Source organism: Ixodes scapularis, unplaced genomic scaffold (assembly GCF_016920785.2).
Source record: "Ixodes scapularis isolate PalLabHiFi unplaced genomic scaffold, ASM1692078v2 PGA_scaffold8__174_contigs__length_109621045, whole genome shotgun sequence".
NCBI lineage: Eukaryota > Metazoa > Arthropoda > Arachnida > Ixodida > Ixodidae > Ixodes > Ixodes scapularis.
In genome coordinates, this window is record NW_024609883.1 from 82,646,652 (window position 1) to 82,661,892 (window position 15,241).

Sequence of the window (15,241 nt, forward strand, 5' to 3'; positions counted from 1 at the left end):
GGTTTTGCTGTGAGCTTTTCTCCGGTGAGCTTATCTCCGGTGAGCTTTTCTCCGGTCAGCTTTTCTCCGGTGAGCTTTTCTCCGGTGAGCGTTTCTCCGGTGAGCTTTTCTCCGCCGCCCAAGATGAATACACAATCCCAACAACCAGTTGCAAACAGTCACACACAGTCCGGGCTGTCCTGCTCCGAAACAAGCGCAGTACAAAAGTTAAACATGTGCAATACACGCTGCTGTAACACAACAAACAGAGCCGTTGCCGCTATCAAGAGTTAAGATTAGGGATGTATACTTCTCCCGGCCACGGGCACCCACAATACGTTCAGGTAGTTGGTTCGAATCCCGCGCAGTCTGCAGAAAAAAAGAGTATCTAAAACATTTTTACCATACTTTGTTTTTCACTCACATGCTTTCTGCGCTAATTCTAGGTTGCTCGCGACGTGTCTTCAGCTGTATACTAATGCTTGTACACAAGGACCAAATTGTTAATAATACTAAAAAAACATTTGTTACCTGCGGAGCTGGAGCAACGGTAAATTGGCTCTACCGCGGTGGTGAAAAATGGATTCCAGTCTTCCGATACCGAGAGTTAATGAAACCTTTCTTTCTTTCTCAATAAACCAAAAGTATTCAGGGGCACTTCTGCTCGCAACGCCATTGTGCGGAACACTGCACCATCAGACTATCATCAGTGCCGCGAAAATCAACCAGAAGAAAGCTTTATCTGATAAACAATCGGCAGCGTCTCTGCGTCGCGGAGAGTCGACACAGCGGCCCTTTTCTTCTGAACACTTCTTTTCACTCGAATCCCCCGACGGTGTACCGCTCCCACGGGTCCGAATTCAGGACAATCTTAATCTCTCCTAATGGCTGTCGGGCTGTTGACTTGCGACTGTCAACGCCGGCATCTCTCAAGTAGCTTTTAGCAAAGCCCGGCATCCTTTTTCTATATATTAACGTTGCCAAGGTATAGCGACCGAACTGACCGTAATGGGTTCGACGAAGATGGATGCCTTTGTCGGTCGCTGTCTGAGATTCCGTCCGCATCTGCATTCGTACGTGTGCGGGCCGTGGCTAAGTGAATTTCTCTCGACGTGCCTTCGCAACTCCGCGCACTTTGTGCATGGGTGTGTTGGTGTCTAAGCAAGGGCCGTTTTCGGGGGTGATAAGTTTGTCCATTTAAATACTGACTCTAGTTCATGACAACTTAAGATACGCCGGGCGTGACCGGCAAGTGGAGACGTTACTTAACTGGACGGTGACTGAGAGACCATAAGCGACGCATTCATAATGCTTGACTGTATTAGTCGATGATATCAAACACACAAAGGCGACGAGCGCTATGACGACGCACTTTTGGCGTTTGCTTGATGGGTTTCATCGGATTGTAGTGATGGATGCATTCGGACTTGTGCAACGCAGAGTATACGTACTACACGTTCATTAGTGTCATTTGTACAGCAGCCATTAAACTGCTATTTGGCTCCTCAGATGTCCCTAACATTAAAAGAAGTGTATTTTCGTTTCCATTTCTCAGAAGTCAGACGCTACTGGCTGTCCAAGACGAACAATTCCTGCGCGCCATTCCTTCGTTTAAAACTGGAACTCATTAGCAAAATTACAACGATGCCGAAACGTGAGACAGGCGAGAATCGATTGCTAATTGCGGCGGTATATTCTCGGAAAGAATGTCTGAGGCAGTGGTCACATTACGATTTCACAGAGCGTTCGTTTTTGCCATTTTTTGGTAGAAAACGTGGTAGGGCTCTTTTAATTATAACGAGCGTATTGGGGGGTATTTTCGAACATTTCTAAGGAGAAATGGCAACCGCCGAAGCTCGCGAATGCGTGGAGATGTGTGGCGTCAGCTGCCCGGAACGGGTCATCATTTTCTCATTGAAATAAATATTAAAAAAATTGCCTATTACTTTTGAATCGGATAAAAACAGAAAGATCCGAAACGTTGATATATGGTGCCAACCGCATGGTCTTCATTTAAGTGGGCTTTGAGCGTTCGGTGACGCGCGAGTAATTTATGTTTCAAAACAAAAACCAAAATCACTTTTTTATATAGACCGACGGTACATTTAATAGGCTACCGTGAAGCTTTGAGGTGTTCATAACATTTTCTTCTTTTTTTTTTCTTGAGAACATCCGCTCGGGTTTCTACGTAAAGAAACAGATATTTTATAATTCTTGGGCAAAGTTCATTGGCGACGGGCGCTCTTCGCAAGTGCACAATCTGGATTGTAGTCTGGAGAAATAGTAAACTGCTGAGAGGTATGTTGTTCCCGTTTGAAGTAAAAAGAAAAAGAAAACACGGACACTTGGTCAGGGGATACCAGTCTTAACGTACGTCGAGTTAAAAACAAAGAAATTAATCTGGTGGCGAAAACCAAGCTAACAAAAAACAAGCATGAAGCAGAAACGCACGCACGCACGCGCGCACACACACACACGCGCATTCACGCACGTACACACACCCACGCACGTACCACACCCGCGCACGAACTTGCGCGCACACACACAGACGCTGGCGCGCACATAAACACACACATACAAAAAAAAAATAAAGAAGGAAGGCGGTGCTCACAAGGGACCAAAACTGTGGCGTGTCCAGTTCATAATCCCTTAGTAGTTACTGTATATTCTTGTTTCTCTTAATCCGTTTACGTAACACGAACAGAAAGAACCGCACTATCGAAACCCGCAAGACCAAACTCTGAAGTTTTCTTTCTTTCATTCAGTGATCAAATTACTAACATAAAAAAAGAAGAAACTCGTTTAATCTAATAACATTAAAAGCAAAATGAAAATAAAATACACACAATCCGCTGTAGGAAAACATCGAAACAACCGACGGCTCTCTATTTTTTTTTTTTATGTTCTACAACGTTGTATTAAAGGGGTGGGATTGGCGATCGGGCGGTATCGTATCATTTATTTTGCTCTATTTTTTTTTTTTTTTTTCATTTATTGTGCGTGTGCATCGCGGAGTTATGTCGATCTACAACTAAAGTTTTTCCGCGCCTCAAGCGTTCGAAAGAGGCAGCGAGCGGGAGGCGGGCGGCCTCAGGATGCGTTTCATAGCGATGGCTTTTATTTTCTGCGGTTCGATCGGGTGTTTCGGGGAAGTGCGATTGCCGAGTTTGCCGAGCTTCCGAACACGGCCGCTACCAGCTCACGCAGCGCTCTCAGCCTGGTCGTTAGACGGTAGGCCTCAGGGAATGAGGGCAGAGTTTGAGGGGGTGAGGTTGTAGATAAAGGAGGACGAGGAGAAGAAAAAAAGAAAGAAAGTTAAAAAAAATATGGGGAGAAAAAGTGAAAGAGAGGAGGAATGAAAGAAATGAATCATACAGTAAAAACCGGCATCGCAACATGCCCCCCCCCAAAAAAAAAAAAATAAAATAAAATAAAGAACAAATCTTTGGTATGTGGCAAATGGAGTATGCAGAATGCAGACACTCTTACTGCGGGATTTGACGTGGATTGTGACTGGGAAGTCTGTTCAAACCATTGAGCCTGACAAAATGTAAATAAAAACCTTAAAAAAAAGTTTTTTTTTTTTTAAAGTTATAAATTTTTAAAGGTAGTGATTCTTTACCGAGCTGTACTGATGATCGTCATCCCTCCGCACTTTAGTCATGCGAGGCTTGCGAGCCGCCGAGTGCAATGACCGCAGTTCGCAAAATGAATGCCCCCTGTGCCTAAACAATGCCGTGAAATGTCCGATATAAATTATAATGACTGATATCGAAGAGTCCACTATAATGAAATTGTGAACTATTTTCATTACATCCGAATGTAGGCTATAACGAAATCTGTTGCAAGCAGTGATGATAACACACTGGAAATCGCCTCATCTAACGCCACTCACAGTTTGCACTTAAAGACAAAAATGAAAATGAAATACATTGGCTATCTGACTTAGGAACGATTCCCTTCGAAGGGGTTCACGAATGGCCCCATTATGCTTCCTAAACAGCATTATACAACCCCAAAAGCAAGAGGCGATACCGGCGGTGTAATACACATTTCCGTAGCAGCTGTATGCAATGCCTTTTTACTTTTTTTGTTTCTTCGCATGCACCTTACAACACTAACCTGTTTTTGTAAAACAGACGCAGAGTCCCCCCGCCCCCCTTCTCCCGCGCCGTCAATCGATACGGTTTTCGCTCAGACTTGTGTGGAAATAACTTGAAGTTTTTTTGTTTAATATTACCCTGCTTGTTTCCACGTTTCGCTTTCCAGGGTACTGTAGGCCGCTTAGTATCGGTCTTTGAACCGCCCATACGTTTACGCATCGAATTTAGACTAGTATTTATTTTTCTTCTCCAATGTATCAATTCAAAGCATTCGAAGTCAAGCGATTTGCTCGCTCTTATAATGTCGGGATATTCCACGCAGTTCAATGTACGGCTTAATTTCTGCCACTTTGACGCTTGATATCCTTGTTTTCCCACCCGTTTCATATCTTCGCGGGCTTTAAAAGTAGGAAATGAAGACGCTTGGCTCGCTAAATTTTACTGAGTTACTCTTGAAGTCAGAAAGAATGTTCGACTGATATTTGGTGAATGGAAACCGCCTTCTTAACAAAACGACAGCTACAAAATATCTTGTTGCCACTGTTTCTATCCGGGAGATGGGGTGTGTACCTACAGAGCCGGCTAAGTTAGTATATATACACAACAATTTACCTGATTAAATTATAACACATTTTAAAAGTTCTGAAGTACTTTCTCTAAAAAATTTATAAACTTTAATTTCTAAAGAAAGAACTACTCACGTTCAACAGGCATTTGCTAGTCAACATAGCCGCCAGGGCCATGTTGGCCGGTGCGTTTGGGCCGATGATGATGTACAATTACAATGTAGCGCAAAGACAACACAGCGAGGAGCCTTCATACGGACGGCAAAGCTCGCTTGCCGGAGACAGCATCTCAGCAGAGACTTGGTGAAAATCTAGGTGAAAGGAAGCACTGCCAAAGCCAGCGCACGAGCTGAGTGGGACTCCAACCCCGTCTCAAGACGCACGCGCACCCCAGCTTTTCGCAGCGCTTTCTTTTACTCAGTCTCAACTTAGACACAGTTCCACCACGCCGGCCCACAGAACCGACATGGAAGTCAGCGTTTCCAGACGAAATTAGCGAACCCCCTCTTGAAAAAAAAAGGCTGTGTGCGCGCTGAACAGAGCGCGGGCGTGCCGCAGTAAAAAGCAGAGCAGGACCTGTGAAGTTGCAAATACACGTTCTTTCCTATCTCTGTCTCCTTCCTGTGTTGTCTTTGCGCGTTCTTTCCTATCTCTGTGTCATCCCTGTGTTGTCTTTGCGCTACATTGTAATTATGCAAAACCAACTAGCCCAACAGCTCATTTTAATACTGATGATGATGGTCTGCCTGTGTGTTTTTCAACGAGCTTGTCGGTGTTTTCGAGATGTTCTGCACATAAAGGCGTGTATTCGTGAGCAGAAACCACATTCCTACTTGCTCAAATGATATTGGTGACTCTTTATTACTTGAAGAGCGTGTAACATTTTTTTAGAATCAGTGCAAATTGGGTGCATTCTACACCTAAATACGCCCTTTTTGCAAACAGTGTGGGGTAAAACGAGGAACAATACAAACACAAAGTTCTCTCCCTTGTTATACCCTGTCCTCGGGGTTTGTCGTAATTATATGTTTCATTCACACACGCTTGTTTAACACTCTTCATTTGGTGAAAGTGTCTTGTTCGCTTTGAGATAAACATAAAAACAGAAGGGTGAAAGAGGGAGAGAGAAAAGAATAACCTTCTATATAAAGGGCTGAAAAGAAGGTAAGCAATTTAAGCGCGAATGTAAAAGGAAGACAATAAAAGGTCCTCCAAAATATAGAAGGCTCCTGGTCAGAGAGAAGAAAGTAAAAATAAACGGGGGAAAGGGTTTTAGTTGCTTACTCATCTGTTCGACAAAGACAAAGTGGATCGAAGGTGACAAAAAAATGCAGGTGTAGTAAAAAGTCAAATATGTAAAAGAAAGATGCGAGGTCATCTAGAGTACAGTAGGAAGTTCTCGGGACTGACGGTCGCAGCTTCATTGATTGATCGACTACTTTATTGATTTCGTTCGGTTTAATCTTTCCGGGGTTGGAGAGGATTTGTGTGGACTGAGTGGTATGTTGTATTTTTGCTAGTAATTGAACATTGTGTGTTCTTGCATTCAAAGGGACGTCCCGACATTATGAACACGCATTGGTTTGAGCATTGTTTCCGCGTTCAATCACGCCAGCTTCCAATTTGCGTTGTCGATATGGCGCCTCATCTCCCCTCGTAAAATGTCTTGTATTTGGAGACGACCAATGTGACCTTCGCAACAAATCACACGCACAAAACCGAAGTTTGCACATTCGCTATATGCGCACTAGACAGGTTTTCCGCTTTTATGTAAGAGTCGACAAAGTACCAAAAAATAGACCCGATACAAGTAAGGCCGTTTTTGTGGCACGACAATCCGTTTTGAATCGATGCGCATATTTCTATGAATTCCAATATATGGTCAGCGGATGAAGGACTTGCAATCTCCAAATCGATCTAGGTAGTGACGTAATAAAATGGTTCGACGTGTAACTGCTAGGAACTCCACCGTCTAGATAGGACTATATTATATCTGGATGCAAACTGTTTTGAGCTGGTTTGTTGTTTCGGTGGTGCAGGTGCAACATGGGGTGCAAGGATACTCCTCCATTGATACAACTATAGCAATATCAATATATTTTTTTGCAAGGCGTCCCCTGCTTAAATATAAAATATGCAACGGAAGAATCCAGGCAACCTTAAAGAGGCAGCTGACGCTTCAGTGATGGCCTCTATACTCTTGGGCTTTTAAAAAACTTCCTCTAAAGATCCACCTACAAGCCTCAACCTACTCTGGATTCTACTTAGACATATCAACTATGTTTGACGAATATCTGAGAAACCTCGATATCTTCATTAAAATCACAATGAAACCTACTGCGAAACAAAAATACGATTACCAGGTCGTAAACTCGCATCACAAAGATCGGAGCTTTCTCTCCGTGTATTGATATCCGAATGTTCGGCGGCACTCATTCTTGCAGCCAATAAGATGCTCGTAAATTGTCATGTTTGGTCGATTTGGGTCTAACCTCAAGCGCGCTTTACGGCGTAATTGGTAAATTAAACTTTTCGTCTCGTTCTTTTTTTAATATTGTATTTGATTTAACCAATGTAAGTTGTTTTCCTTTTCCGTCACTGGTGATTTTGGAGCCAATACATTTTTATCACAATATGGAAAGCCAATCGCGTGCCGCCAACGTTGTTCTGAGTTTTATAAGGAAATCCATCATTTCGAAACGTCACTCTAAGACGCGGAAGCAGGGCCTTCGGGCTTGAGTATTGGCTAGTGTGATTTTGTCTCCTATGGAGGGTTTCTAAATGAACAGGCGTTGTGCCAACATTAGGTGGCGTAGCCATGGCTGTATTATTCCATCTTTCACGTTAAAGACCCGAGGTAAGCCGTCGAACTGCACTGGCCAGATTGCTCCTCTACATCAAAGGCAGACAAACCTTCCTGCCTAATGAATGTTCACCTTGCAAGTTTGAATGTTATAAAACCTCTGACACGCAAAAAAAAAAAAAAAAAATCATGCTAGGCGTTACAATGGTGCATCGGGACATAAAGAAAAAATTATTTCACTTTAGAGTTGCGCAGTTTTTTTTTATAAAAAATAAAATACGAAGCCAAATTCAAAGTTCCCGCCAGTGTCCTGGGACGTAAAAATGTACCGCAAGGTGTCCGGGCGGTCAGAAAGGAGGCATCAACCTATGTCACTAAAAGTGGGTTCGCCGGAAGTCACGTGAGTTTAAATCCTCGTGCTCTCCGCGAACTTGCGTATAAGACCTTCTTTTTGTCTAGTCTTCTCCACGAGCGATTGTAGAAAACGAAGTTTAAGTTCCACTAGCTTTTCATCGCTGCACCGTTGGTTAGTTTGCGTGCTGTAAAAGTTGAGGACGAAGAGTTAGTGGATTGAGGTGATGGAGGTCAATAATGAAAGCGTTGCGAGTACAAGCCAGTGTACGAGTGCATGCCATCAGTCCGATGGTACAGAGCCATACAAAACAGAAAACAAACTATCAAGTTAAAAAAAAAAAATTTAGTACGCTCACAGAAATTAGGATTGCTAGCATAGGACACGCCCGGTCGCATTGCTGAAGGTTCAGACACCAAGGTCGTGGAATCATGAGATACTCTCCTGGCTGAAGATGCCTGCCGTCCAGACTCTAGAGAATACAAACTGGTGAGTGTACCAAGTACAAGGAAACGTCAAGCATAAAGTACGTGTTTTATCTAGAACATGAGTAGAGCTTGTTTACTAGGTTCACTGACTCCCCTTCTGTCTTGAAGCAGCATTAAGGCCGGTTCAGACTAGGGTGCCTCAATGTCCTTCTGTTTAGGGTGATGCCACCCTTTGTAGTACCAGATGCCGACAGCACGCGCTCACAGGAAAAATACAAAGAAATCGACGAAAACAAAATGTCGCCATAGCACAGTCAGTGCCACAAGTGCGTGCAGGGACACACTCTTTCACGCGCTTCTCAACAAAAAATAAAAATAAACGTGTGTGACAAAATGGCGAGATGCCACCACCCTAGGGTGCCTCAATGTCCTTCTGTTTAGGGTGATGCCACCCTTTGTAGTACCAGATGCCGACAGCACGCGCTCACGGGCAAAATACAAAGAAATCGACGAAAACAAAATGTCGCCATAGCACAGTCAGCGCCACAAGCGCGTGCCGGGACACGCTCTTTCACGCGCATCTCAACAAAAAATAAAAATAAACGTGTGTGACAAAATGGCGAGATGCCACCACCCTAAGCAAAGCGCGCATGAAGGCACCCTCCAACCGAAGCGCGCATGAAGGCACCCTAGTTCAGACACTTGCGTTTGAGTGCGTTTGACTGCGTTGCCGCTGAAAGAAACCAGGACATCCTTGCTGCTTATATTGCGTGCCAAGAGGATTCCTTGAATTGGATTCCACGCTTCATACGAAGCGCAGATACGCCGGTGACTCGCTTTCGGTTCTCGACGCAACGCAGTCAAACGCACTCAAACGGAAGTGTCTGAACCGGCCTTTAGGCGATGAAAAGCAAATAAAAGAAACCGTCTGTGCTTGGATCGCTCGCACAGAAGCGGAGTGTAACAAAAGTATAAAAAAAAATATTACACGCGCTCACGGTAAGCACGAGGAGTGATACCATTTGCGTGACTTGCGGCGATGCCTCCCTTCTGACCACCCCGACAACTTGCCGTACATTATTACGTCACAGGCACTGGCACTTTGAATTAGGCTTCGTATTTCTATTTGTTATAGAAAAAAAAATGTACGCAACTCTCAAGGGCAACCAATTTTTGATGATGTCCTGATGCACCATTTAAACGCCTAGCATGAAAAAGAAAAGCTCCAAAGTGGTGGTGCAAGCTCTTGCTAAAACCATATTTAAAAAAAAAATCCAATCTACAAAGCTCCACACTGATGCAATCAATCAGGTTAAACATAATCGTTAAACAGTCGCTTTGGTGCCTAGGAACTGGCGAACGGGGAAATGGCGGTTTCAGTGTCGACGTAGCTAAAGGGGTATTCACCCGGGGGAGGCCCCCGGGGACAAGGGATGTGCGTGGCGTAAGCGGTTGGCACAGGACACGGTAGGCCCTCCCCGGCTCTAGCCTTCATATGGACGGCAAAGCTCGCTTGCGGGAAACAGCATCTCAGCAGAGACTTGGTGAAAGTCTAGGTCAAAGAAGGCACTGCCAAAGCCAGCGCACGAGCTGAGGGGACTCAAACCGCGTCTCAAGACGTACGCGCACCCCAGCTTTTTGCAGTGCTTTCTTTTACCCAGTCTCAACTTAGACACTGTTCCAGCAAGCCGACCCAGAGAACCGAGAGGGAAGTCAACGTTTCCAGACGAAATCAGCGGGCCCATTCTTGAGGACAAGGCAGAACAGAGCAGGTGCTGTGAAGTTGCAAATACACGCGAACAAAATACCGCCAATGTTGAAATGATTCCCCGTCAAGGCGTGTTTGTGCAGCCTGAACAGAAGCTCCTTCCCCCATCGCTCCTGAAGCTCTTCGTCAGTCAGCCTCCTCACGAAAGCGTGACGTTTTTGCTGCGTAATGAACAACGCGGGAGTAAAGGGAGGGATTACTCCCTCGTGTGTGCACCGCTTAAAGGACCGATGCAACAATTTTTGTACTGTGCACAAATACCGCTTAAAACGGATCCCTAACGTTAATGACCTATGAAACACGCGTTCGTTTTTCACCCCACGTAATAGAAGTCCCAGAAAAAAATTTAAGAGAAACGAGCAGCGTTCACCCCCTCAACTCGCAGCCAGAACAAGCGGCCACGTGATCTGGAGCCGATTATATGCCGCCAGTGTTGATCATAGCCACGCGCTGGGGTTGGCAAAGCGCAGGACACGCGCTGAGTTCCAGACATTGTTATGGCTCGGCTGTTGTCGTCGTTGCAGCGATTGGACACGGGTCACAACCCGAATGCTTCTCGAGCTAGCAATTGTCACGAGCCCAAGTCGAGTGCCCACGCAATGCTCGGGTCCAATCTATGAACCGCATTCAAATATCGTCACTTGGGTGTACTGCGATCCCCGAGTTACGTCATCAAATTTTGCAAAGGAGAGATTGAATGAAAATGATGGCTTTTGTCCTTGAAATTACACCGGAACAAAGGAGTTTCTTGGCCAGTGGCGTTGCGTGTGAGTATCCTTGAGTCCCAGGTGTGCCAGTAAGCTCGTGTAGAGAGAAAAACATTCCAATTAAATATCGTTGCACAGCTCCTTTAAAGGGATACTGAACCAAAGAATTTAGTGCCCATAATAAGTGGCGCACGTTCTTGCCACCAGCCAGCAGCCGCCGGCGTGCGCGAGCACACGCAACAAACATGACGTCACGGACCTCCATTCGCGGTTGAGATGACAGTGAAATGCATGGGCTTCGGACTAAAGGAGAATAAAGACAGGCTTTTCATCTCTACAAGGGAAAGCTACGTGCTTGTTAGACCAATTCATCGCTTACTTTTTACACCAGGCACCACTGTGTAGAGGAAAAACTTGTCTTTATTCTCCTTTGGTCCGAAGCCCATACATTTCACTGTCATCTCAACTACGAATGGAGGTCTATGACGTCATTCTTGTTGCCTGTGCGCGCGCACACCGGCGGCTGCTGGCTCGTGGAAAGAACGTGCGCCACTTATTATGGACACCAAATTCCTTGGTTCAGTATCCCTTTAAGAACTAGAACAAAGACTCCTCGGGGAATGTTTTTTACGCCTTCCACTTGCGCCAGGCGTCGAGATGACTCGAGAACACGTGACGAGAGAGGGCAGTAAAACAAGAAAGATCAAGCGGTGCTAAAGAATTACGCTTGTCAAAAAAAAAAAAAAAATGCAGACACATATGCACACGCACGCAAACGCGCACGCCCACACGCGCGCACACCGTCTACACGTATACCCAAACGCACAAATGCTCGGAGGGAAAACTTAGACGTTGTCGCGCGCAATTTGATGTCGAGAGTGGAATGTGCATGACATTCGGGGACGGCGTTGAACAGAGGCTCCTGTCAAAAACGATAAGTTTGTTTAATTGCGCGGAATTCAGGGAACACAGTGTAAAGCGGGGATGGGGAGGGGGGGGGGGCGGGGTTTGTGCCACTTTGGGGATCTACATAACGATCTTAAGTTGCGTGCAAAAAATACAACCGTCATTTATGCATTTTATATTATTTTTGTACTATTCCCGCGTCTTTGTAATGCGAGTTTGTCATGTGTGTCACTGTTTCTTTGCTCAACATGTCGCGTATATCTGTATGATGAGCCCCAGAACGCTTTTCATAACTCGGATGGCACATCAAAAGAGGCGGGCGAGCTCAGGGCTTCCTTTTGAATCGCTGTTTCTGAAGGAGCGCCTTGTGCTGACAGCGTATTTCAAAACATTCTCTTGCAGTGCAGGTTCTCGCTTGGGCTTTTAAGTTCTGACGACGTTGAGCGCAAGCTACGTTTTCTTTTCAAGGCCGTGAGAGGACAGGACCTAAGCTTACTCTAACAAAAAATATCTATGGACAATTCTAGGACGTTCTATAGAGCAACGTCCATAGGCAGAACAAAATGCATCTATAAGCAGGCCACGACTGCTGTTGCCTTCGTGAAGTCGTATGGCTGCCCTATACAATATTGGCCAACGCACCTTCTAGGGACGTCCTATTCTATAGACGACGTGATGTCATCTTATACACTTTCCATAGTAAGACACCATATAGAATCCACGGGAAATCTATAGGGCATCTACACAGGGTTTTTGCGGTGTCAATAGGGTGCCTGCAGAGGACCCATACGAGCTCTACAAGGTGTCCCTAAGGGGTCCGCAGGGAAGCCATACAGGGTCTACACAGGGTCCTCATGGGGTCTGCAGAAAAGCCATACAAGGTCTACAGGGAGTCCCTACAGGGTCCGTAGAGAAGCCACTCAGTGTGGGGGGGTCCGCTACGGGGTCCGCGCGGACCAACGTTACTAGAACAAGTCAGTTGGGAAACTGCCCAAAAGCTTGCTCTGAAAAAGCGGCACCGATCTGTGCTCGAAAACCGAACTAATTTTGATCGCAACGCCGCCATTTCTCCCGCAGCAGCCACTCGGAGAACTGCACGACCGCGTGTATTCGTTTCGGGTTATCGATTTTGGGCAACATGTGACCGTTCTATATTGGCTTTAAGGCCACGGTCCCACTGAATGTGGCAGTTTAGGTACTTTTTGGCAGGTCTTTACTCATTTCCTTTTAAATACTGTTTTGTGGGATTGATGTCATTCGAAAGGCAATGCAATCCTCTTTCGTTTGATATTACGTATGTGTTGGTTTTTACTGTTCATGCGCATTTGTACCGTTGCGAATATGTTGGCACGGACCCTCACTTGCTCCGCTAGTTCATGTTTTATGAACGATCCATTAAAGATAACACGGTTCCAATATAGCAGCTTTGTTAAGATGATGTCGGAGCAGAATGTAACCATACACTTTTTGGGTATTTGCACTACTTTGTTTTTTTCATCCCTCCAAATATTGCCCTAAAATTGACATGTTTCAGCACAAATATGTTTTTAATGACACGCGCTAGGGCAATCAAATTAGCTACAGATGTAGGGCTTATAATTGGTAATGTGTAGAAAAAAATTTAATGTTGAGTAAAATTTTTTTGTTTAGATATTTTATATCAAACGTAGCACTTTTTTTGTGTTTCGAGTCAAGGTACTTCAAATGCCGCTAAAGAAATAATTAAACTACGATGAAATATTTTATAACATTTAGAGCTACAATGGTTGCCCAAGAGGCGGACGATAGCTTTTTTCATTTTCAAAGTCATAACGCTCCAAGAGCGTTTCAAACTTACCTGTTTTGACGTATATCTTTTTGGACATCAAACAGATTTATTGGCATCTAATAATATTTATTGTTTGGAATAGATATTCATAGCGATGTATTAAATTTTCACAATGATCTTGCTTTTGTTTCTTAATAGGTGTAGAGCTTAGCTAATTTTAAAAACGATTAAAACTGTTTGGGTGTTTTGTTGCACTACCTGGCGGATGGCAGACATACTGCTGCTTTTTAATGTTCAAACAATTTCCGTGGGCGGCGTTGGCGTCTGTATCATCATCAATCTCCGTTTCTTTTTACCATCACAATTAAAACATATATCGGAAAATTTACTATCGATAACTGAATGTTTTAAGTACTGGGTCAGGCTAATGAATCTAAGATAAATAATTACAAAGTGTAGCGTGATATAATGTGTTCATTATTCGATATGATTGAGATCAACAAACAATGAAGACGAAGAGGAAAAGAATACACCTGAGTTCACTTTATGCCAAGAGTCACTAAACGAGCTTTAAAGTATCGGCACTCCGTTTCCCAAAATTGTTTCGGGCGCCGCCATTTTTGGTCTTGCTCGGAGCAAACGCAACTGCCGATCATCATGATCCAAAAGTACGACTTCCTCAGCATTAGATGCAGTGCTAGGAAGCTGATGCAATATTGCGATGCTCTGTCGCGGGTTGTTTAAACATTTGTGAGGGACGTCTTCGTCCGTCTTCGTCCTCTCTGTTTTATACTTTCAAGTTTTGTATCTATTAACCAACACGCTCGTTTTCAATTGTAACTGAAAAAAAAACGTTTCCTGTGATTTTAGATAAAGCTTCATGTGACTGGCAACCATGATTTTAAGCCACAATATGGCCAAGTGTCGTTACTCTGAACCGTAGCTAATTTACTGGCACAAGCGGGAACAATGAAGAAGAGGCAGGTGTCAAAAGGTAGTGGCTTGTGGAATCCAGGGGGCTTACGTCATGGCCCCTCCAGGTATTACAAGCCTCTTGAACAAGAGCATGAATAGTGTCATTAAATAAGCTACGCTTCAGAGTGGCGACGCTTGGCCTTATTGTGGCTTAAAATCATGGTTGCCAGTTATTTGAAGGTTTATCTGAAATCACAAGAAACGCTTTTCTGTCCTCCACTTTAAAAAGTTTGCGACAAAGCAAAGCAACATTACATGAGCTTCCTAACACCGAATCTAATGCCGAGGATGTCGCACTTTTGAATCATGACGATCGGCAGTTGCGCCTGCTCTGCACAAGAACCAAAATGGCGGCGTTCACAACACTGTCGGGGAAGAGAGTGCCGATACTCTAAGCGCAGCTCATTTATTGGCTCTAGTTCCCGCGAAACTCCTTTTCCCTGACTAAAACTGAAAATAAATATGAATAATACACCATTATTATAGCTTATTTAGTTATAACCAGATACACATAAGGAGAGGAGGAAGCGGGCGGGTAGGAGAAACGCGGGTTTTATGTGCGACCGTTCTAACCGTCTCAAAAGAGAGAACGCACGAGCTTGCTCTGGTTGAAAAAAAAGGCATCCAAAGAAAAGAGGCGGCACGCTGTGTTCTTTGTTATTATGCGTCTAATTGCAAATTGTTGTGTGTATGTTTATACAGCCGGAAGTTAGTCTGCCTTAGTGGGCGTCTGGTGTCTCAGCTGTAGATGAGCAATTTAGCCAGTGCGGTACAACCGCAAACCTGGGGCTTTTAACGTGCTCCACGCAGTATAGTGATACACGACCGCACGCTGGTACGATGCTCTTCCAGATCGAAACGGGCAGGGGCGGAGTAGCTTCTGCAG